This window comes from Rhineura floridana, chromosome 9 (genome assembly GCF_030035675.1).
Source record: "Rhineura floridana isolate rRhiFlo1 chromosome 9, rRhiFlo1.hap2, whole genome shotgun sequence".
Taxonomy (NCBI): domain Eukaryota; kingdom Metazoa; phylum Chordata; class Lepidosauria; order Squamata; family Rhineuridae; genus Rhineura; species Rhineura floridana.
In genome coordinates, this window is record NC_084488.1 from 116,697,867 (window position 1) to 116,721,421 (window position 23,555).

The following is a 23,555-nucleotide window of genomic DNA, read 5'->3' on the forward strand; positions in this document are numbered from 1 at the left end:
TTACTCAAAAGAACCCCTAACTTCCCCTCCCCCCAAATATTCCATGTGTATACATCATTCACAAAGAGGTAAGTTATTTAACTGGTTATGTATAAGCACCGTGGTCAATTGCAGGCTTTAGTTAATGTCATGTTCATCATCTCAGCAGGTTACACCAGAGATTGCCAGGAGTTGATGGAGGTATCCTAGACATGTTGCCTCTAATATGTTGAATAAAACTGTACCCATTTTCCTCAAAGTCATCTTTGTTGGATGTGTCTTTTAGAGCCTTAAGTTGCTGGGAGAGTTTTTCCAAAAGTGCAATGCTCCATATTTTATCATACCATGCCTCCAGATTAGCAGCTGTCTTCCAATTTTGAGCTCTGTCTGGCAGCTACCATAGAAAGGGTTAATAATTCTTTAAATAATACGTCCTTTAAATCTTCAGTAAACGGGTTCAATAATGTTAGCCTGGGATCACAAGGAACCATCCGACCTGTGATAAGACTCACTTCATCCTTTATTAAACTCCAGAATTGTTGAACCTTCTCAAAGGTCCACCACATGTCAAAATAAGATCCCAGTTGCTGAGGCAGTCCTTACTGATGCTGAGGGATTCTTTGAGAATTCTTCTCATCTAAATTTATACTTGGACCTTGGAGGCCAAAATTACAAGTCTCATTTCCAAAATGGACTCAGTAGAGTTGGGATACTCCATTGCCCGATTTCTGACCTCTGCATTTTATACAGAGCTTTGGTCATGTGAGGTTTTCCAAAGCAATGGGTGTTACTGCTTGCTTTCACCCCATTCTGGCCCAAAGGCAGTAGGTCAGTAGAGGAATTGGTTGCATGCTGGAGGTCCTAGGGTCAATTCCTGGCATCTTCAGGTAGTGCTGGGAAAGATCCTGTCTGAAACCCTGGAGAGCCGCTGCCATGTGGTGTAGAAAGTGTAGACAATGGTGAGCTAAATGGACCAATGATCTGACTCAGGATAAGGCAGTTTCCTATGTCCCTATGTTCCCATTAAAAAATTCTATTCAGCCCAAAAGGGACCAGCTGCTCCGACAGGGCCTTCCTACTGTGTGAGCACCAAGACAATAAAAAAGGCAGCAACCTTTGTATAGTAGTTGCTGGGAACCGGAAGTGGGAAGAGCATTGTTGTGCTTAGGTCCTGCTTTTGAGCTTCCCACAGGCATCAAAGCAGATAAGAGAAAAATCAACTCGTTTGAAATGTGGTGTTGGAGGAGAGCTTTGCGCCTACCATGGACTGCAAAAAAGACAAATAATTGGGTGTTAGATCAAATTAAACCAGAACTATCACTAGAAGCTAAAATGATGAAACTGAGGTTATCATCCTTTGGACACATCATGAGAAGACATGATTCACTAGAAAAGACAATAATGCTGGGAAAAACAGCAGGGAGTAGAAAAAGAGGAAGGCCAAACAAGAGATGGATTGATTCCGTAAAGAAAGCCACAGACCTGAACTTACAAGATCTGAACAGGGTGGACCATGACATGTGCTACTGGAGGTCAGTAGGGTCGCCATAAGTTGTAATCGACTTGAAGGCATATAACAACAACAACAACAACAGGTTGGCCACTGTGAGAGCAGGATGCTAGACTAGGTGGGCCTTTGGTCTGATCCAGCAGGCTCTTCTTATGTTCTTAAAGGACTTTTATAGCCCTTCCTGATCCTGCCAGGTTTTATGCTGATACAATGTGAATCCACACATATAGGGACACATGTAAACACTGTTTTATTGGTGTAATGGTTTTATTGCAGTGTACTGTCTGTCTTTACATGCAGAAAATGGCAGATTCAATCCCTGGCATTTCCAGTCAGAGCTAGAGAAGACCCCCATCTGAAACCCTGGAGAGCTCCTGCCAGTTAATGTAGACAGTGGACCAATGGTCTGACTCAGTATAATGCAGCTTCCTATATTTATGCTATGGATTTGGCTTATAGTTTTTTGTAAGTCGCTTGGAGATTTCCCCCCCTTTTGTATTAAGTTGTTATGTCCCCTGTCTGAAACTCTGAAGAGCTGCTGTCAGTCAGTGTAGACAATACTGAGCTAGACAGACCAATGGTCTGACTCAGCATAAGGTAGCTAAGTTCCCAAGACTGAAAATGGCAGCATATGAGTTGTCAATATGCTTACCATGAATGTCACAAGGCTGCTTGGGATGGGGGAGAAATTTGATTCCGTTTGCATTCAAAACCAAATCTATCAAATTCACATTTTCCAAAACAAGATGAGAACCAGAACATATATTTGCACAGATTCAAACTTTGTGGTCCAGTTCTCCAGCCAATGCTTACAAAAAGGCATATATTGAGTTAAATTGTACATAAAAATGAATACCTTAGTGCAGCCTTTCCCAACCAGTGTGCCTCCAGATGTTGTTGGACCACAACTCCCATCTTTCCTGACCATTGGCAATGCTGGCTGAGGCTGATGGGAGTTGTGGTCCAACAACATCTGGAGGCACACTGGTTGGGAAAGGCTGCCTTAGTGAAAACAACATACAAAAATGCACTAGGTTAGGAAAAAGCGCTTGTGAAAATATGTACACCAGTCAAAACTGCATACAAACATGTATTTATTACAGCATTTCCCAACTAGTGTGCCTCCAGATGTTGTTGGACCACAACTCCCATCAGCCTCAGCCAGCATTGTCAATGGTCAGGAAAGATGGGAGTTGTGGTCAACAACATCTGGAGGCACACTGGTTGGGAAACACTGATTTATTAGGAGAAATTCACACCAAAATGCTGAATATCCTGAAGAAATGGGGAGAACTGAAATTAAGTTTGCAAAAAATGAGAAGATGGGAGAATTGAAACTGACAGATCCTTCCATCCCTAAAGGTTGATCCATTCTTTCTCCCCCTTTCCAGGGACAATTGTGTATTTTCCTTCCATACATTGTGAACTTGGACAATTCCCTTTGCAATGTCCCCCCAAAAACTCATTACTTTCCAACCTCTGTTTGTTTGTCTTCTTGTTTTTAACAGAGCTGCTGTTACAATTGAAGCTTTCATGTTTCTCTCTGTATTAAGGGAAAGGATGAACTGCATAGCACATTCGGTATTAGAGATGAGAAAACACAGATGACATTTTCTATTCACTGCCAGCTAATCCACCGGTGAGTATAAGCGTCTAATCCTTTTTAAAGACCTTCCCGTTGGAAATGTTAAGCTGCATGTTTTCTTATTAATAGAAAAGCACTTCTCTTTCATAGCACTGTAATTATAATTTCCCCCCCTTTGCATTTTATCATGAATGCAGTCGACCCCTCTTAGGTTGAACTCCTCCTAGAAGGAAATACAGCTTGAACTCACTGGGGCTTACCTTAGCATAGCTATGCCTTCAACTCGGTTGTTGCCATAGTTTTGTCAGCCACATTACTGGTCTCCAGATCATTGACTGAGGGCTTTATAACCTATTGCAGGGGTGGCATTATCTTTTCAGCCCAAGGGCCATTTTCCCTTCTGAGCAACCTTCCAGGGGCCACATGCCTGTGGTGGCTGGGCCAGAGGCAAAAGTGAGCATTGTTGGAGGCAAACGTAGACAGAACAATGAATGGGAACTCTGTTTTTATATAGTAAACAAATGTCTTGGCGCTCATACATCTGTATTAGGGTTGCCAGGTTCTTGGCCTGAAACTGTTCCTGTATCTTTAGGAGAAAAGAAAGTCAGCCAAGTGCAGGTGTTCTTGCAACTCTGTAATGGGAAAAACCACAAGGTGGAATTCTCCCTTCCCCCTGCACAACTTTTAAAGATACAGAAGACCTCTTGGTTGCCAGGCCCAGCCTCCATGAGGTCTTTTATATCATTAAAAGTTGTGCAAGGGGTGGGAGAATTCCACCTTGTGGTTTTTCCCATTATAGAGTTTCAAGAACACCGGCACTTGGCTGACCTTCTCTTCTAAACATACAGGATCATTCTCAGGCCATGGACCTGGCAATCCTAATCTGTATCTATCCTCAGTCCAAGCGAGAGAGAAGCGCTATTAGCATTCAAGGACTTATTTTAAGTCAGACAAATGCAGCAAAGCAGGGCTGACAACAGTTGTGGCTTGGGAGGGTGTGTGGCCTGGGGGGGCATCTTGGGGGCCAGCCAGAGAGTCCTAGAGGGCCACATTTGGCCCTCATGCCTGAGGTTCCTTATCCCTGATCTTTGAGATAATGTCACAGCTGACAGCTTTGCCCAACAAGATAGGCAGACGGGAAGAGTCGGTTCACACACGCCCTGCTCACATGGTCAGGTTTGAGAGGAATCCATCACTCACAGGACCATTCAACTCATCCAAAGCCTATGGCTCCATTCACATGTAAGGAGGCCCTGCTGATGTCATCCATCCCCTACAAGTAATAGAGGGCATGACTGGAGCCTACACATGAATAAAATTTCATTCACACCGGTCTCTCTGTGTGTAGAGTGGTTATAGGGACAAAGGATTGTAGGAAGCTGCCTTACACTGAGTCAGACCACTGCTCCATCAAGCTTAGTATTGTTCACACAGACTGGCAGGGTCTCTCCAGGGTTTCGGACAGGGGTCTCTCCCAGAGCTACCTGGAGATATTTCACAATGCTTTTAGTGCTTTTGCTTGCTGCCCTGGGCTCCTTTTGGGAGGAAGGGTGAGATATAAATTTAATACAGGCTGTGGTCTAAAGGCACATAAGGCCAGCTCCTTGCTGCAGCTAAGCTAACCTACCTCACAGGGGTGCTGAGAGGATAAAATGGGGAGGGAAGAACCATCTTTGAGCTCCTTATAGAAAAAGTGAGATATCACTGAAAATGACAATAGGAGCTTCCCAGCTACAGCTGGGGTGATGGGGAGGCAGAAGGGAGGAGAGAGAGGGAATTCATGTACAAAAGCCCCAGGACAGACCTGAACAATGGAAGTTTGCCTGTAAGGGGAGTGGGAAGCTCTTAACTTTTTTTCCCTCTCTCTCTCCCTCTGATCAGTGGGGCAAAGGGAATAAGGGGGCGGGGAGGCAATAATTTTTATGTAATTTCGGCTGCAATCCCATGCATTTACTTCGGAGTAAGTCCCATTGAATGGAGCTTACTTCTGAGTAGACATAGTCCCAGGCTATGGTCTGAAGGCACATGAGGCCAGCTCTCTGCTGAAGCTAAGCAGGGTGAGGTCTGGTCAGTGCCTAGATGGGAGACTGCCTGGGAACCATATGTAAGCTGCCTTGGGTTTCATGAACAAAGAAAGGCGGAGTATAAATGTAATAAATAACTAAATAAATAATACTGCTTCATATTTCAAATAAACTCTAAGCTCTGTCTTCTTTGGTTTTCTATCAGGCAGAAAAGGCCAAACCCCACAAAGGCTTCTTTCTTCAGATAGCAGATCCCATCATTTCAAACAAGTTGATCCTCTTAGTGCTGCCTGACAGAAGGCAGGGAGTGTAAATAAGTAAGAATATCATTATTGTATGAATTCATTTATGCATAATAAATTTGTATGATAAATATCTCTAGTTTCTGAATGCATGGTTTATGACCCATCATTTTTTTGTTTAAAAAATTATTAAACATTTTGATTTATGCTCAGGTTAGTACTCTGTATCCTTTATCTGCCATTGAAGCAGACTTGTTAGTCAAAATGTGTCTGGCTTCAGATATTGCCTTTGTAAAAGGGATGCCAAGTCTCCGGTTTTCACCCGGAGACCGGTTCTTGCCCAGAGACTCCGGTTTTTCGGGGATCCTCTCTGGGTGAGTCACCCTAATCTCTGGACTCTTAGCTGTCATTTAAAAAAAAAAACTAAGTTTCTAGGTTCAAGAGACATACAGAAAAATGTCGGCCAACCCCCCCCCCCAAATTCTGTTAGCAGTTGGCTGCTCTAATCTCTGCCCTTTCAGGTTTTTAGCTAATAAGTGAAGTCAGGGTTGTGATTTATGAGAGATTTGCTGACCTCCAAGCAATAGCTAGAACCCACTGCAAGTCCTGAAAACAGTTTCCTTTTCCTGTTTATTTCCACATCAGAAGTTGAGTGAGTGTATAACTTTCAGCAGCAACAAGATTGCCTTTCTACAGTAATATACCAGGAAATCTAGAACTGAAGATCACAGCAGGATCTTGGTAGGAATACACAGTAAACAATTTCAGTTACTATAATAAAAGTGTACATGTAGGTTTTTTAAATTACTTGCAAAAATAACATATACATTTTATCTTTCAAATAATTTTTGAGCAGAAATTTGAAAAAATGTACATGCTGCAGCTTGTGATGTCATTACAATATGTTATACTTTTCTAATTATAAAGAGTCAAACAAGCTTAAGTTTTCCCGGGCTGTTGAAGAGGACAGTTTATTTGTCTAATTCATAGCTGTTTTGAAAACCTTCCCAATATGAAGCTTTAATTCTATACCCACTTTTCTTGGAATAAAGCTGTAATACTAATCCCACACACCTGGGAGTAAACCCAATTGAATTCAGTAGGACTTATTTTTGAGTAGACATGGTTAGGATTGTGCTGTAAATCAATGGGACTTTTGAGTGAACATAGCAAAGAATTGTGTTCTAAATCTTTCTCTTCCCTTCCAGTCCTTTTTTTTTTAAGCAGCTAGGCAGGGCTTACTAAGAATTACTATTAGAATTTATTACCAGCCCTTCACTCAAAGGTCAATGCTTTATTTGGTAGGAAACTAATAGTGATTTAAAAAAAAAATTATGCAGTGACCAACTGGTTTTGACAATAAACTATTATATAGGGTGTATGTATTTTTATATCTCCAGTGTGTGTGTCAGTCCACACATATAATACCAATCCTGGCACAGCTGCACTGGCTACCAGTTTCTGGGTTCAATTCAAAGTGCTGGTTTTGACCATAAAGCCCTATGCAGCTCAGGACCTCAATATCTCAAGACTGCCTTTCCCTGTATAAATCAACACAGACCCTGCATCATCAGAGGCCCTTCTTTGTCTGTCCCCTCCACAGGAAGTTGGAGGGTGGCAATATGAGAACAGGCCTTTTTAGTGGTGGTCCCCCAGCTGTGAAATGCTCTCCCCAGGGAAGCAGGACTGGCACATTTTCTATCCATCTTTAGACCCCAGACAAAGACCTTCATCTTCACTCAGACCTTTGGCCCTTGATGTGGGCTGTTTTAATTATTCAATTTTATTTGGGTTTCAAGTTTTTATATTGTATGTTTTTAAATCTGTTTTATTTTGTATCTTTTTAAATCTGTTGTAAGTCACCTAGAGACCATTGGGTATAAAGTGATATCAAATCAAATAAATAAATAATAAATAACAGTAATAATAACAGATTTGGGATGGGGTAACTTATGCAAGTATACCTTATGCCAGAGTTAGGATTGATCTGTTAGCATTATTCCAGGATAATCACGTGAAGAGCTCCTGACAGGTGCACATGAGCGTGCGCACACGCACACATTTAAGGCTCTAACAAAGAGGCAACTGCATCAGTCAGCTCAGAAGATTGGAATATAAAAAAAAGAAAAAGAAAGAAAAGAATCCATAACATATAAAACTGTTTTCTACTTTTGACTGAGATGGGCTTTCCTGGAACTCTAGCACTTTACATTAGCTAAGAAGCTGTCTCTATTTTAAGCAAAAGTTTTACTTTGTTCTTGTTCTTCCTATGTTTTTGTTTGCGGGGGGAAAATACACTCTGCAAATTCTTATGCATTTGGGGAATACAACTGCAGCTGTAAAATATCGATCTTTATATCTACAGTATGTTCCTGGCAATGCAAACCATATAAATGAATTCAAATGTCAAAGCTGAAATTGTATTTTCCATCAGACACGGTGCCGATTCCTCATGCCCTTGGATGCTTGGGGACCAAGTGCTGCGTGGTATATTGTTATGCAGAGTGTTTCTGGTAAAGTATATGCGTCCCACCTGATCCATTGAGTGAATGTTGGGAAAATACACAACTCATGCAAAAGTCATGCCTTATGAAAGCTGCAAAGGCAGCATTACAGAAGACATATTTGAATTTTGAGTCTAAAAAAATTAGTCTTTCCCCCTTTTCGACTCCAGCTTGGCATCAGCATTTCAAAACTGACACAATGTAGTTAAGAAACCCAACAGTACCAGCAACAATGAACTTGGGTGGAGTGGGTGAAGTAAGGGAATTTGATTCAGTTTGCATTTAAAGGGAAAGCTACCTAAGTAGCACTTTCCCAAGTAATATGCAAACCAAAACACAGCCTTCCTTTGAAATTCTCAATTCTCCAAATTTTTCAGTGCATTTTTTCAGCCAAGAAATGTGTACAAAAATGTATATACCACGGTAAACTGTGCATAAAATGCATATATTACTGAATATAATGTACAAAATACATTAGGGGAAATTGGTTAGCAAAAATGAGTTAATTAGGCAAAACTGCATACAAAATGTTTATATCAGAAGAAATTCAAGCTAAGATGCTGATGGATTTTCATGAGGTCTTTAAAAAAAGAACACCACAAACTGATGTGGAAATATGGAGAACTAAATTTAAGACTGGAAAAGAAGCAATACAAAGGACCCAAAATGGCCAGATTCACCTATCCCTGTGGGAAGGGATGGGTCAACCTGTCCATTTTGGTTTCTCTCTGTTTCTCATTTTTCCAGCTGTAAGTGCAGTTCCCCAAATTTCTACATCAACTTCTGATGATGATAATTGGAAAAGATCCCTCATGAAAATTCAGCAGTGCATTCTCCTTTCTCTTAATATACACACATTTGTATATAATTTTGACTAATTTTTTTTGCAAGCAGTTCTTCCTGATTTAATGCATTTTATGTTTTCATGAATATGTGCATTTTTATGCATGCCTTCATCTAACATACACAATTTTGTACCTCTTTTTGGTTGGAGAATTCCATCACAAAATTTGTAGAACAGCACATTTTGAAGGACAGCTCTGTTTTGGTTTGCCTTCCTACATTCCTCCTTGCCAACGATGATTCAACAGCCAGCTTCACCATATGGGTCAGTGGTCAACTTTTCCTTTTTTTTTAAATTAATTTTTATTCAAATTTTCAAAACCAAAACAATACAAAAAGAAAAAACACAAATCAATAACTAATACAATAAAAAAAGAAAAAATATAAAAATATTGACTTCCGATTTGTCATAGTTCAGCTATAAATCTATAGTATATAACAAGCCTGTCTCCTAATAGATTATAAAATCACCTTCCTCCAGCGGTTATCTTAATTGGTTTCAAATCTCATGAACATCATATCATTTTATTCTTCCACAAAAAGTCAAAGAGAAGTTTCCAATCCTTGAGATATATGTCCATCAATTTTTTTTCTAGATAAACATGTCAATTAATCCAACTCATCAAGTCTACTAAGTCCAGTAATTTCAAATCGCTCTTCTTCCATTATCCATATTGGTTCCATCTTCCATCTTCCATCTTTATGCACCCAATAATCTTGCTGTCATAGTCATATAATAAGAGTCTGATAGGAATTTCCTTTATCACAGATATTTTCTTGCCATCAATTCCGAACGTATCACGGAAGTATTGTTGCATAGCCGCATCTCTGTTCCTCTTTTTTACATGATACACTAGCACATCTCTTGAAGATTTTTCCATTGTCACAAAACCGGGATTAATTCTGTTAACTTTCTCCATTTCAAGTTCCATCGAATCCTTCCAGTCCAGGAATTTTTTTGAACCAATAATATCTTTATCTCCAATCTCTTCAATTCCTTCAGGGACAGCGCTGAGCTCCAAACCATAATATTTGTCTCCAGGATCCATCACAGCCAGGAAATCCAAATCTTTTTCCATGTCCATATTTAATCCAATCTCCATAGTTTGAACCTTGCCTTTAATTTCTCTTTCATCCTTTTTTGGTTTTCCAGATCTATCTTTATTCTCCTTTCTCATAGAATCCTGAATTTCTTTCAGCTCCTGTCTCATTTCGCCAAATTCAATTCTCAATGCTTGTCTATTATTTCTCAGTTCTTGTTTTATTGACTTAATCCCATTCATTATTTTCTGAAACATGTCTAAAGATAAAGTCCCTTCTTGTACATCCATGATCTTCTTAATTGTCATTCTTAAAGCCAAAGGAACAAAACTCCTTCAATTTTCAATGTCCCAAGCAAAGAGCAGTTTATTTCTTTATCCAGTTACAAAGGAGTTAATCTTTCAAACCAACTGGCGTCACACTCTAGACAGCCCTTATCTCTTGTATACCCAGAAGTGCAAAAACAGCTTTAGTTCACAGCATCTGAATAACTAGTAACAGAGAGAATGAGCAGATTCGTCAAAAAAAAGTAGATAAAAAAAAATAGTCCCAGACTTTTATTACACAAAAGTCTTATAAATCAAAAAGATTTTCTTTTCTCTTCCAATCAGAAACCCCTCATCCGTTGTAATCTTTATAATGCTATTTTCCATGTCAGCTTTTTGCAATAAAAAAAAAGATAGGCTATTTTTATTTTCTTCCCCCTTAGCTCCGTGAGTAAAAGAGAAGGAAAGTTTTGGCTCACCCAGGTTTTCTTAATTGCTGGATTCTTTGACAAATTTCTTTAGCTGTATAAATAAGACAGTAATAAGCGTAGACAGGAGAATGCTTGCCTGTTAGTTCGCTTTTCTTTAAAAGAAAAAAAAACGGATCACTTATTCAGCTGAGCTAGTTAAAAATCCTCACTCCGTCCGAGCTGCTGGAAGACCTTCTTTCACAGACAATTCTGACGAATTCCAGTCTCCAACAATCACAACAAAGCTGTGTGGGAAATCTCACGTTTCTTCCTTATCCGGAAGAAATTATCCCCAGTCAAAAAAGACCGTTCTGACTGGATTTAAAACTGAAAAAGTTTCATCCAAGACGGGAGCCCGTCTCAGAGCTGCACAGGCGGAGGGATATTCCTGGGAAGTCCGGTCAGTGGTCAACTTTTCCAAACAAAGTAGCACCAACAGATATGTAAACCAGTGCACAGGACTGGCAGATTGTGGTGGCCAAATTGTTGCCAAGCTGCTGGACAGGAGAACATGTGGATCTGGGGGAAGTGCTTTTATGTATCTGATTATGCATATGAATTTTTCAATTTCTTTCAAAAATAGGACATTTCCCCATTCCCCACCACACACACACACACATTTTTTTCCTGGATTTTTACATCTCTAGCCTGCTCCTTTTCAGCTGGGTTCCAACCCTTTACTGTGAGGCCTTGCTCAGAGGCCCAACCCACATTAGACTAATTCATGGAGGATAAGACTCTTTATGGCTCCTAGTCATGGTGGCTGTATGTTAACTCCAGGATGAGGCAGTATGCTTCTGAATACCAGTCACTGGAAAACAACAGTAGGAGAAGGCTATTGGTCTCATCCTGTTTGTAGGCTTCCCATGGACATCTGGTTACTCATAGGGGGAAAGAGGATGGTGGAGTAGTCTTTGGTCTGATCCAGCAGGGCTGTTCATATGTTCTTGTTGGATTTTCGGCACTCAAGAATTAGCAACCCTGAGCCATTACCAGGCTCTGCCTTGTGTCATCACCAAGTTCCCACCTTGTAACTATCAGTACTTCAGGATGTTGGAGACCATGTGACACTGTGAAGATATCATGTAGAAGCCAGCAGGTTCTTCCTATGGTCTTATCTTCCTACCTTTACCTTTTGCAAATGCTTTTGATTTTAAGTTGCCATTCTTCAGGATGGATTTTCCTCCCCAGCATCTCTCAGGGTTACATATGGGAAGGGACAGTACCTCAGTAGTAGAGCAAATGCTCTACATGCAGGTTAAATTCCTGCCATCTCTAGGCAGGGTTTGGGAAAGTCTCCTGTTCAATAACCTGAAAAGTCACTGCCAGCCAGTGTTGACAATACTGGGCTAGATGGGCCAGTGATCTCACTTGGTGTAAGGAAACTTCCTATGTTCTGAATGTGGGGATGGATATGAGAAATAACAACTAGAGATCAGTTACAGCAGCAACTACATCAAAACACGGCACCAGTCAGGCTTAAGAAAATATTAAAAATCCATACAATCTATGTCTATGTCAGGAAAGTTTGATATGTCACAGCAGGGATAGAGAACCTGATGCCCTCAAGATGTTGTTGTTGGAATAATTCCCATCAGCCCTACCCCTCGCAGCCAATAGTCAGGGCCAATGGTAGTGTCTGGAAGGCCACAGATTCCTAATCCCTGAAACAAAGAGTGAAAGTGGAACTACCTACAAACAAGAGCAGTTGGATCAGGCCAAGGGCCCTTCTAGGGCCCATCTAGTCTAGCATCCAGGTGCCTATTAGGACCCACAAGTAGGATATGAGTGCAAGAGCACTCTCCCTTCCTGCAGTTTCCAGAAACTGGTATTCAGAAGCATACTGCCTCTGACAGTGGAAGGAGAATACAACCATAAAGGCTTATAGTCATTGATAGCCTGATCATCCATGAATTTGTCTAATTCCCTTTTCAAGCCATCCAAGATAACATCCATCACTATATCTAACTAGTGTAGTGCTAGCAAAAATAAACCCTGCTATAAATGGATATGAATGGAAAGACAGATCTTCCCCCCCCCAAAGCTGCCCCTTCCCATTCAGTTCAGCATAGAGGAGAGAGTGCCAATGCATTAGCGTGCTTCCAGTCTCAGCACCACCAATTAACTGGCATCAAGGGCAATTTTAATTGGTGATTAAACTTATCACTGATAATTCTATTGATTAAACCAATTAAAACTTGTGGCATTAAGGACAGTAATGCAGTGCAATGGGTGATCTGGGCTATGTATCACTGTTTTAAAGTTGTTTTAAATGTATTAGTTCATCTTGTCCCATTGAACTATTTTCATGGCTTGGATATTTAGTAGTTTTTGGCCACAGTCCATTTTCCATTTGGAAAGGCATGATAATTTGCAAGGAGACCCTTTGAAAGTATTGACCTGAGAGTGGAAACTGACAGGTGGGACTGCATGAAGCAAGCCCTGTCATCAAGGTTCAGCTGATCTTGCTAGCACTGAGATTAAGAAAAGTCACTGCTCACAGCTAATTACCGGTTGGCTCTTTTTAAATGGTAAGGGTGGCATCTCTTTTTGAGTGTTATGTTAGTCATTATCAGTTATTGCAAAGGATGGACATGGTCTATTTATTCTGTTGTACAGCAGCCCTTGTTCGTCTAAATAGGGAGTTAATTACATAGAAAAGTTCCTGATTTCATGGGATCTGGCTTAAAGGGGCACAGAAAAAATGCAGCTTTCAGATCCATCTTAATTAAAGGCGGAGTCCTGAAGGCAAAAGCAATCAGCAGCCAGAAAAAGAGTAATGAACAGAAATAGAAGGATTGGCTCTTATATTTACCTGTTGAATTCTTGAGAATGAAGGCACTGGGGGCTGAGTAACTCTAGGCATTCTTGGCTGAAACTGTTTATCTGTGGCCAAAACTGGTGACCTGGGACAGCACCTTCTCTGTGGTGCCATCTCAGTTGTAGAACTCCCTCCTCCCTGAGTCATAGCTGGCACTGACATTCGGCCATCTTTCGGCACCAGCTGAAACATGTTCCAGTTATCTTGTTCCCTTTTATGAAGGACTGACGAGTGTGGTCTTGACTATGGTTTGTACAGTCTGCCGCATTTGTTTTTACTGCTGTTCTTAACCATTGTACATACATATTGCTTGAATTGTACCCGTTTCATCTTGCTACTAGACCTGAAAGACCTGCTGCTCAGGATGGCTATAGGCTACTGGGGAAATTTTTAAGGAGTTCTTTTTGGGGTCAAGATTTAATTTTAGGGGTGCACTTTTGCTGTTTAAGGGAGTTTAGCTTTGTATTTATATTGTTAGACATTATTATGAAGTATATGGAGATTGCTTAATTTTATTGTATATTTATAGAGATGTTTTCGTTAGTTTATTGCTTATGACTGTGGTTTGACAATATTTTGTTTTATTTTTGTAACTGTTAGAATGGATCATGTAATTTTTCGACATTGTAAGCCGCCTTGAGCATGGCTCAGCTGTGGAAAGGCGCATGCAAATAAATGAAGATGATGATGATGATTTCAGTCCAATACTAGGCCTACCTTATTTATTTATTTACTCACTCACTCACTCACTCACTCACTCACTCACTCACTCACTTATTAAATTAGTATCCTGTCTTCCCTCCCAAAGAAGCCCAGGGCAGATACGGCCTTGGTTGCTCTGTATGAATGCAGTGGCATCACTAGGGTTGGTTTCACCCGGTGCGGTAAATCATGGTGTCACCCCCATGGACCTCCTCCCGTACCAGACCATACAGAATCCTTAGTAATGTTTTTTGTACTAATGTTACTCGTAAATTGTAATTCCCGTATATCACTGAATGTAATAGCAGACACACACACACACACACAGAGCCAGCTGTGGGATCGTCACACAAACAACCTAGAACAATTTTTCCCTTTCACAAGGACATGCAAAAGATTGAACCCAGGACCTTCTGCATGCAAAGCACATGCTCAGCCTACCACTGAGATATAGGGTAGAAAAGCACTCACTGTTCTGCTGGCCTGGGGATAATTCTGAGGGCCAGTGGGAACCACAGATGTGATAGGAGGCAGGGAGAAGTGAGTGGGCAAAGAGTGCAGGTGCAATGCCAAGGTGCCGTCTCAAAACTGACACCAGTACTAGTGGGTAAGCCCCATTCAACAGGGTGGGATTTACTTCTGAGTAAACATGCACAGGATTGCAAGGTGGGGGGGAGCAGCAAATCCCCCCTCCCTCAACCTCAGCTTAGCCCTTCCCTACTTTAAAGTTGACAATGAGGACACTGAACTTGTCAAGGATTATCAATACCTTGGCACAGTCATTAACCAAAATGGAGACAATAGTCAAGAAATTAGGCTAGGACTGGGGAGGGCAGCTATTGGAGAACTCACATGCAAATATGTATCACTGAACACTAAAGTCAGGATCATTCAGACCATGGTATTCCCCATCTCTATGTATGGATGTGAAAGTTGAACAGTGAAAAAAGTGGGTAAGAGAAAAATCAACTCATTTGAAATGTGGTGTTGGAGGAGAGCTTTGCACATACCATGGACAGCGAAAAAGACAAATAATTGGATGTTAGAACAAGTTAAACCAGAACTATAGAAGCTAAAATGATGAAACTGAGGTTATCATACTTTGGACACATAAACTGAGATTGACTCCATAAAGGAAGCCACAGACCTGAACTTACAACATCTGAACAGGGTGGTTCATGACAGATGCTATTGGAGGTCACTGGGTGTCACAGGGTCACCATAAGTCGTAATTGAAGGCACATAACAACAACATCAACAATAATTATGTACAAATGGCAAAGACAGAGGTATTAAAATTTGCTTTGTAATGACTTTTTATTTGTTATTACATTTATACCCCACCTTTCCTCCAAGGAGCTCAAGATGCACAATAACTCTATGAGGTATGGTAGGCTGAGATGTGATGACTGGCCCCAACTTCGTGCTAAATGTAGATTTGAACCCAGGTCTCCCATGTTCTTGTTCAACACTCTAACTGGCTCCCAGTGTCCTTTTCTGTGACACTATACATTTGTGCTTGCATCAACTGTGAGAAAGGAAATTGAAGTAAAGGAAAGTGTTCAGATTTAAACCAGATCTTAGAGTCTGAGTCAGATCTATAAAGAATGCAAAATATGCACTGCCTAAATAATATCGAAGGATAGTCCTGTTTCCAATGTGATGCTGATCAGGCTTACATTTTGGCATTAGCCACAGACCTGGACTTACAAAATCTGAACAGAGTGGTTTACAACAGATGCTACTGGAGATCGCTGATTTAGAGGGTCACCATAAGTCGTAATAGACTTGTTAAGTACACTAGTTTTTCTTCTTTGTGAATAATATTATGTATACTTTGGCCCTAGGAGTTTGTCCCGAAAGTGATGCAGAGCTTACACATATTTTTTTAAAAGGCCCTACCTGCACTATATGTATAAAGGTTATACCATTTTAAACAATCATGGCTTTCCCAAAGAATCCTGGGAAGTGTAGTTTGTTAAGGATGCTCAGAGTTGTTAGGAGGCCTCTATTCTCCTCATAGAGCTACAGTTTTTAGAGAGGTTTAATAGTCAATTCCTTTCCCCAGGGAACTTTGGGAATCATAGCTCTCTGAAGTGTATAGTTGTTGTTATGTGCCTTCAAGTTGATTACGACTTATGGAGACCCTATGAATCAGCGACCTCCAAGAGCATCTGTCATAAACCACCCTGTTCATCTTGTAAGTTCAGGTCTGTGGCTTTCTTTATGGAATCAATCCACCTCTTGTTTGGCCTTCCTCTTTTTCTACTCCCTTCTGTTTTTCCAAGCATTATTATCTTTTCTAATGAATCATGTCTTCTCATTCTGTGTCCAAAGTATGATAACCTCAGTTTCATCATTTTAGCTTCTAGTGATAGTTCTGGTTTAACTTGTTCTAACACCCAATTATTTGTCTTTTTCGCAGTCCATGGTATGCGCAAAGCTCTCCTCCAACACCACATTTCAAATGAGTTGGTTTTTTGCCTATTAGTGTTGTCTTTTCTAGTGAATCATGTCTTCTCATGATGTGTCCAAAGAATGATGACCTCAGTTTCAACATTTTAGTTTCTAGTGATAGTTCTGGTTTGAAGTGTATAGGGGTCTCCTAACAACTCTCAGCCCCCTTAACAAATTACAGCCCCCAGGATTCTTTGGGGAAAATTATGACTGTTTAAAGTGACATAATACTGCTTTAAATATATAACGCAGAGGGGGTCTTCAGGTTCATTCCCTGGCATTGCAAGTCAAAAGGATCCACTAGCAGATGATTAAAGACCTGCAGCCAATCAGAGTAAACTAGATGGACAAGTAGCCTGACCTGGTACAAGATAGCTTTCTATGCCTATCTTGGCTGTTTTATAGTTATAAAGAGATATGCAGTTGCCTTCTAGTTTAAAGAAATCCAGAAGTACTTGAGATGCATTAAAGGTTTAAGTATCAGTAGAGATATGGAAGCCTGAATTCCGTGATGTTTGGGTCCAGTCTGACTCATGGAACTCTGTACTAACTCTTCTGCTGCATTATTTGATCATTCTTTCCATGCATATGTGTTCTTGGAAATGCCAAAGCAAGGTATACAGAAAGGGGTGCACGTGTAGGACACCTATACACAGGAGGAGTTAATGTGTTTCCGCAACATCTAATTCATTCTGAATCATTAAAAAAACCTGGAGAGTGAAGAAGTCGTATGTTCTTAAGTCCTTGTGTTGCCAGTGCCCAGAGCCCCGCGTTCCCACTCCTCCTCACCCGTCTCTCCCTCAGCTCAGCAGCGGCGGCGGCGTCTCTGCCTGGGGGGCCCCATTGCGGCCGCTCCCGCCCAGCGGCACCCACAGCATGAGGGGTAAAGCGGGGCATCCTTTCCGGAGCAGGGGAACTGGCTCTGGGGCTAAGGAGGAGCTGGCCTGGCCTGGCCTGGCCTCCACTGCCACCGCCTCTTTGCGGCTCCTGCTGAGGCTGCCAGGCCGCTCAGGCGCTGTCTCCTAGCAACCGCACCTGGCCCCGCCTGCTCCCAAGACGGCGCCCAAGTGGCCTGGCAGCCTCAGCAGGAGGCACGAAGAGGTGGTGGCGGTGGAGGCCAGGCCAGGCCAGGCCAGGCTGGGGCGGCTGCTCCTTAGCCCTGGTCTCGCCCTGGGCCCCCGGAGCTGGAGCACCGATGAGCTAAGCGGCTGCGTTGGGGAGGAATCGGCTGCTTGGCTGACCCGCTTCCCGGTGCCTGGGGGGGCAGCTCTGGGTGTCACCCCTCTCATGGTGTCACCCGGGTGCAGGCCGCACCCCCTGCACCCCCGTAGTTATGCCCCTGTATGAATGATCTATGCCAGAAGAACAGGAGGAGTGCAATCCTAGCCCAGCCACAGTGGTCCATGTGTTGGTAACTCAGGACTGGATTACCAAAGTGTGGTTCATGTGGAGCTGTCCTTAAGGATGCTCTAGAAGCTGCAGATATTGTAGCATGCTGTGGCTAAGTTGTTAAGTGGACCAATCTACCACAAGTATATAACAGAGGGATGGGAAACCTCAGGGCCAGTGGTCAAATGTGGCCCTCCAGGCCTCTCTAGCTGGCCTCAAGAAACTCTCTCCAGGCCAAATACCCTCCCCCAAAATCAAATTTCTCCCTTATCCCAAGGCATGATGCAACTCATCTGCTTCTCAGTGGGGAAAAAATCATTTCCCCCCTGTTTTAGTGAGTGGGGTACAAAGATACTTCAGTAAAGAATATGGATGAGATCTAAAGTGTTTTTAAATTTGTATATTTGTTTTTAATGTTTTTAATTGTTGTAAACCGCCCCGGGAGCTTCGGCTATGGGGCGGTATACAAATGTAATTAATCATCATCATCATCATCATCATCATCATCATTATCATCATTATCATCATCATCATCATCCGATGGTGGTTTGAAATATTCCGTTGAACGCATACTAACAAGCCAGTATTGATTCGAGTCCTTTCTTTGTCTGATAGCCACTGCTTTTACTAATCTATTTTTTCCCTTACAAGAAGAATTGATATTAATATTGACATTTTTAAAAGAAATATCAATAATTTGTAAGGAAATATCAATACTTTGAAAGGAAATAGTGATAAAATTAGCATTCTTACTATTAATATTTTAGAGGCATATTTTTTTTAAAAAAAGTTTTAAAAAATAACCATGGAAAATCACTACGTAAAGATCCAATCTGCAACAACAGACAACAATCGAATTAATGGAAAATTCAGTACCAAATCTGAATTGGGAGGAATTGTAGCACATCCCTAGTGCAGAGAGGATGAGATTCCCCACCAGGTCCAAAAACCTTCAAAAATCCCCCCTCCCCAAACAGCAATGTACTTAAAGAGCATTAGTTGTGACAATTATTTTATGCCTTGGAATCATCAGAGAGAAGGAGGCGGGAGAAATAATCACACATGGTCTGAAACATAGGGCCCCTTCACAAATTCCTTTCATACAGAGAGCAAACACATGAAGGGGGCATAGTATTGCACTACTATTTAATTAATGAATTAACATCCCACTCTTCCTCCCAAAGGAGGCCAGGACAGCCAACAAGTAATAAAATGTCTTTAAAACAACTTAAAAGCAATTCCTAAACAGATGCAGACTGGGATAAAGATCTCTACTTAAAATACTTGTTGAAAGAGGAAGGTCTTATGTGGGTGCCAAAAAGGCAACAGAGATGACACCTGTCTTATATTTAAGGGAAGGGGATACCACTACACTAAAGGTTCATTTCTTATGTTGTGCAGAATGGACCTCTTGATAAGATGGTATCTGCAGGAGGCCCTCGCCTGCAGAGCACAGTGATCGACTGGGTGTATAAGGAGTGAGATGATCTTTCAGGCACTAGCCCTGCCCTGATGTCACTGTTCTTGTTGGCCCTGCCCTGAGACCTCCACTGGAATGCTGAAAGTCTGGAAAGAGTTGTTTATGGGTTCAAGGCAGGGCTGGCTGGAGTCATGGCTGATGGCATCATCCTGTTCCTCCACCCCCATGGAGGAGAAGATGAAACAACCCACAGGTAGAGCAGACCCCTCTCCCCACACACACATCCCCTGTGGTACTTCAGATGTTGTTGGACTACAACTCTTATCATCCCTGATCATGAGTCATACTGGCTGAAGCTGAGGGCAGGAGAGAGTCTAACAACATTTGGAGGGTTGCAGGTTGCTTCCCCCACCCCCAGCAGAATTCCCTGACAGGATGTGAAATTAACAGTAGTTAGATGCTGCTGCTGCTGCTGCTGATGATGATAGTAATAATAATGGAACATGTTTCAATTGCCACAAAGCATTCAGGTAGAATTTAATGCCCTTGCCAGTTTTTCACAGCACCCCTATCAAAAATATTGATCTGTACAAACATCCAGCTTTTATTCAAGCCTTGTTTTGTAAAAGAAAATCTCTTCAAATAGGAAAGCTAATGTTTACTTTCCTGTGTTGGGATCTGTAAATGAGAAATGCTATTTGAATGCCTTGATGATGATGATGATGATTTCTGTTTTTTGCTGTTAGTCATACACACACACACATATATATATTGGTTTTGCAGTAGCAAACCTCTATAAATGTTATAAAATCACCATTTGTACATTTATAGCATTTCAAAGTGCAATAAGGCAGGAAATGAATACAAAATCAGAATATTTGGGAAGATTAAGATAATCTTTTTTATTATTTCTTAATGTAATTTCATCATCTGTGTGTGTGTGTGTGCGTGCATGCGTGTGTGTGCATTTTTCCCCCTGAAGCTGTTGGAGAAGATGAAAAATAAAATAGCAGGCAAGAACTTAATCAAATGGATCATGAAAATACTGAAAGAGAAAGCATCCCTGAGGATTACTGAATGATTTGAAAAGTTTACTCATTGGAAAACAAACTGTTTGATGGAGGGAACATGCAATGAATACAGATTGGAAAATTAAGGGGAATAAACTGTGTGCATATATCTAGATCTATCTCTATCTCTCTATATATATCAAATCACTGCACAAAGGCATTGGAAGATCATTATTTTAATGATTTTCTCAAATGCTGAAGGTATAAATATGAACCAGGAAACAGATTTTTGCCTGCCAAGTATTCTTTCATCTGCATGTGAATGCAAATGAATGAGAAGATATATAGCTCCGCATTATTGATCACTCCAGAGTCTGCAACTTAAAACATCCACCATGTCTTTGATGTCATTGTTAGGAAGCTTCAGTGGCAAGCAATAAATTGCAAAGATGAATTTTTAGGGTTGCTTCTAACTTCCCCTTTCAACTTTTTCCCCCAGATTTGGGGGTTCCAAATCACATGAGCTTGTTTCCAGGGTGGCACCAACACATTACCGACCGACCATGCTTTCATTTTTTTTTTTAAAAAAAGGCTTTGTTCAGTGATTTTGGTTAGGACAGTAATGCAGGTGTGGGGAACTGTAGCTGGCTAGAAATGCACACTAATCTTTTGTTGCAAGGCAGTGAATGAACACGGCCCATGTGAGGTGCTGCTGATGAATTGTTGTGAACTGGGTTATTTATTTTTTCTGTATGTTGATTATATTGGTGGGCATCAGTGAGGAAGGGCCACTACTTATGTAAAAAGTGCTTATAGAGAAAGACTGTAGCTCAGTGGCAGAATATCTGCTTTGCATCCAGAAGGTTCCAGGTTCAATCCCTGGCATCTCCAGATAGGGCTAATGTCCCCTTTCTGGAATCTGGAGGGATTCTGCCAGTCAGTGTAGATAATACTCAGCTAGATAGTCCAATGATTTGACTTGGTATAAGGCAGTTTTCTATGTTCTGCGTTTAAAGCAGATGCTACAATCCTTCCCCAGAATGGCTTTCTACATAAGTAGCCACTTCCCTGGGTATTAAGATTCTGGTTTTGGAGTACAATGAAAACCAGTGTGGTGTAGTGGTAAAGGTGTTAGACTATGACCTGGGAGACCAGGGTTCAAATCCTCACATAGTCATGAAGCTCACTGGGTGACCTTGGGCCAGTCACTGCCTCTCAGCCTCAAGAAAACCCTATTCGTAGGGTCACCATAAATCAGAATCAACTTGAAGGCATTTACATTTTTTTTTTTAGTACAAACCCCTAAGTAGCTTGGAGTGAGGATACCTGAACGATTGTCTTACCCCTTATTAGGATGGGTGAGAATTTCAATAGAGTCCGCATTTTAAGCAGACTTTATCTAATTCACACTTTCCAAATCAGTATGAGAATCGAAACACAGCCGTCCTTAGAAATTCGCATTTATTAGAATTTTGTGTTGCAGTTCGCCAACAAAACAATATTTACAAAAATGTATATATGAGGGGGCAATGTGCATAAAATGGATATATGAGTGAAAATAACAAGCAAAAATGCATTAGATAATGATAAATTGCTTACAAAAATGTGTTTGTGTAGCTTTGTTAGAACTGCTTACAAAAATGTGTTTATTAGGAAAAAATTGGCACTAAAATGTTGGAGAATATTCATGAGGATTTTTTTTTAAAAATGCATATTGCTGCAGAAATGGGAAGAACTGGATTTAAGATTGGAAAATGAGAAACTCAGAGAACTGAAATTGACAGATCTTTCCATCCCTACCCCTTATATACCCAGTCAATCCCTGTGCCCTGCAGGTGAGGGTCTCCTGCAGATATCATCCTATCAGGAGGTCCATTCTGCACAACATAGGAAGCAGTTCTTTAGTGTAGTGGCACAGACACTTTGAAATTCCCTCCCCCTTAAATATTAAACAGGCACCATCTCTGTTATCTTTTCGGCGCCTACAGAAGATCTTCCTCTTTAATAAGCCTTTCAAGTAGAGACCTTACCCAGTCTGTGTCTGTGTTGGAATTACTTTTTTAGATTTTTTAAAGCTTCTTTTAAAGCTTTTTAAAAGCTGTTTCATTTTAATGTGTTTTTAAGGACGTTTTGTTTTGATACATTCCCAAGTCTTTTGCTTTAAAAGTGTTTTTAGTGTTTTAGAGAGTTTTTGCTGCCCTGGGCTCCTTTTTGTTCCCTTTTCATACTGATTGGCTTGTACATAGGGACATGGCTGGGACCCTGCTCCCCAAAAAGTAACATTTCTATGATTGCCCCAGATGACTAGAGCCCTGCCTAATAGGCTCATAAAGTGGTTTATAAAGCATTAAAAACATTAAAAATATAAACATCCATAATTAAAACACACAACGGCTAACTTAACTCCATGTATTTCAGTGAGTCTACTCTGAGCATGACTTAGGTGAGTGCCACCCAATAAAACAATCTCATTAAAACATTAAAATAAAACATTCACCCAACTTCTGCCACATCCCCAGCATTTCAATTCATCTCAACCTTTGAAAACATTTTAAATGTTCAAAGAGGGCTCCTTTTAAGTAAACCAAATATTCCTTTTAAAAAGCCAAGGGATATACATAAAGGCACAAGGATTTCTGTGGAAGCCACAAGGGTTTCTTCATTTATATCCAATGTTCAGTGAGACACACTTTTATACCAGTTTGGGTTAATTGGGACATTGCAAGGTTTAAATAGCAAGCCATTTCTGTTACTGAATACACCCCTTTAAAATTATTTTAGAAGACACATTTAGAAATAATATAACCCAGGTAAAAATAGTGCAATTAATGCATAGTATAATAACTCCAGTCTTGAAATGCCCCAAATCCACTATTATCAATGACTAGAGATCCATTTTCCTTTTTTAAAAAAAAATCAGATCACTTCAATATGAATGTAATTTTCCCCATTTTGCACATGTTATATAGAAGATTCCTGACATTTAAAGGATCCCTTAAATTTTGAAGCACATAAATATATATTTAAATAAATGCATATTAAATCTACGTATTTGTTTATATACTAAAATAATAGATATTAAATACATATTTTGTGATATAATATGCATTCAAGTACTTGTTAAAATATGTGCTTACATACAACTTCTTGTACGAAGTTATCTAATTTAAACATATGCAGATTAATGGTGAAACAGGACAGAATAGACTGAAGAATAAAGATGTGAAACTGATATGGACCAGGAATACCACTCTGAACATGGAATAGGTCCAGAGGACAGTAACAAGGATGA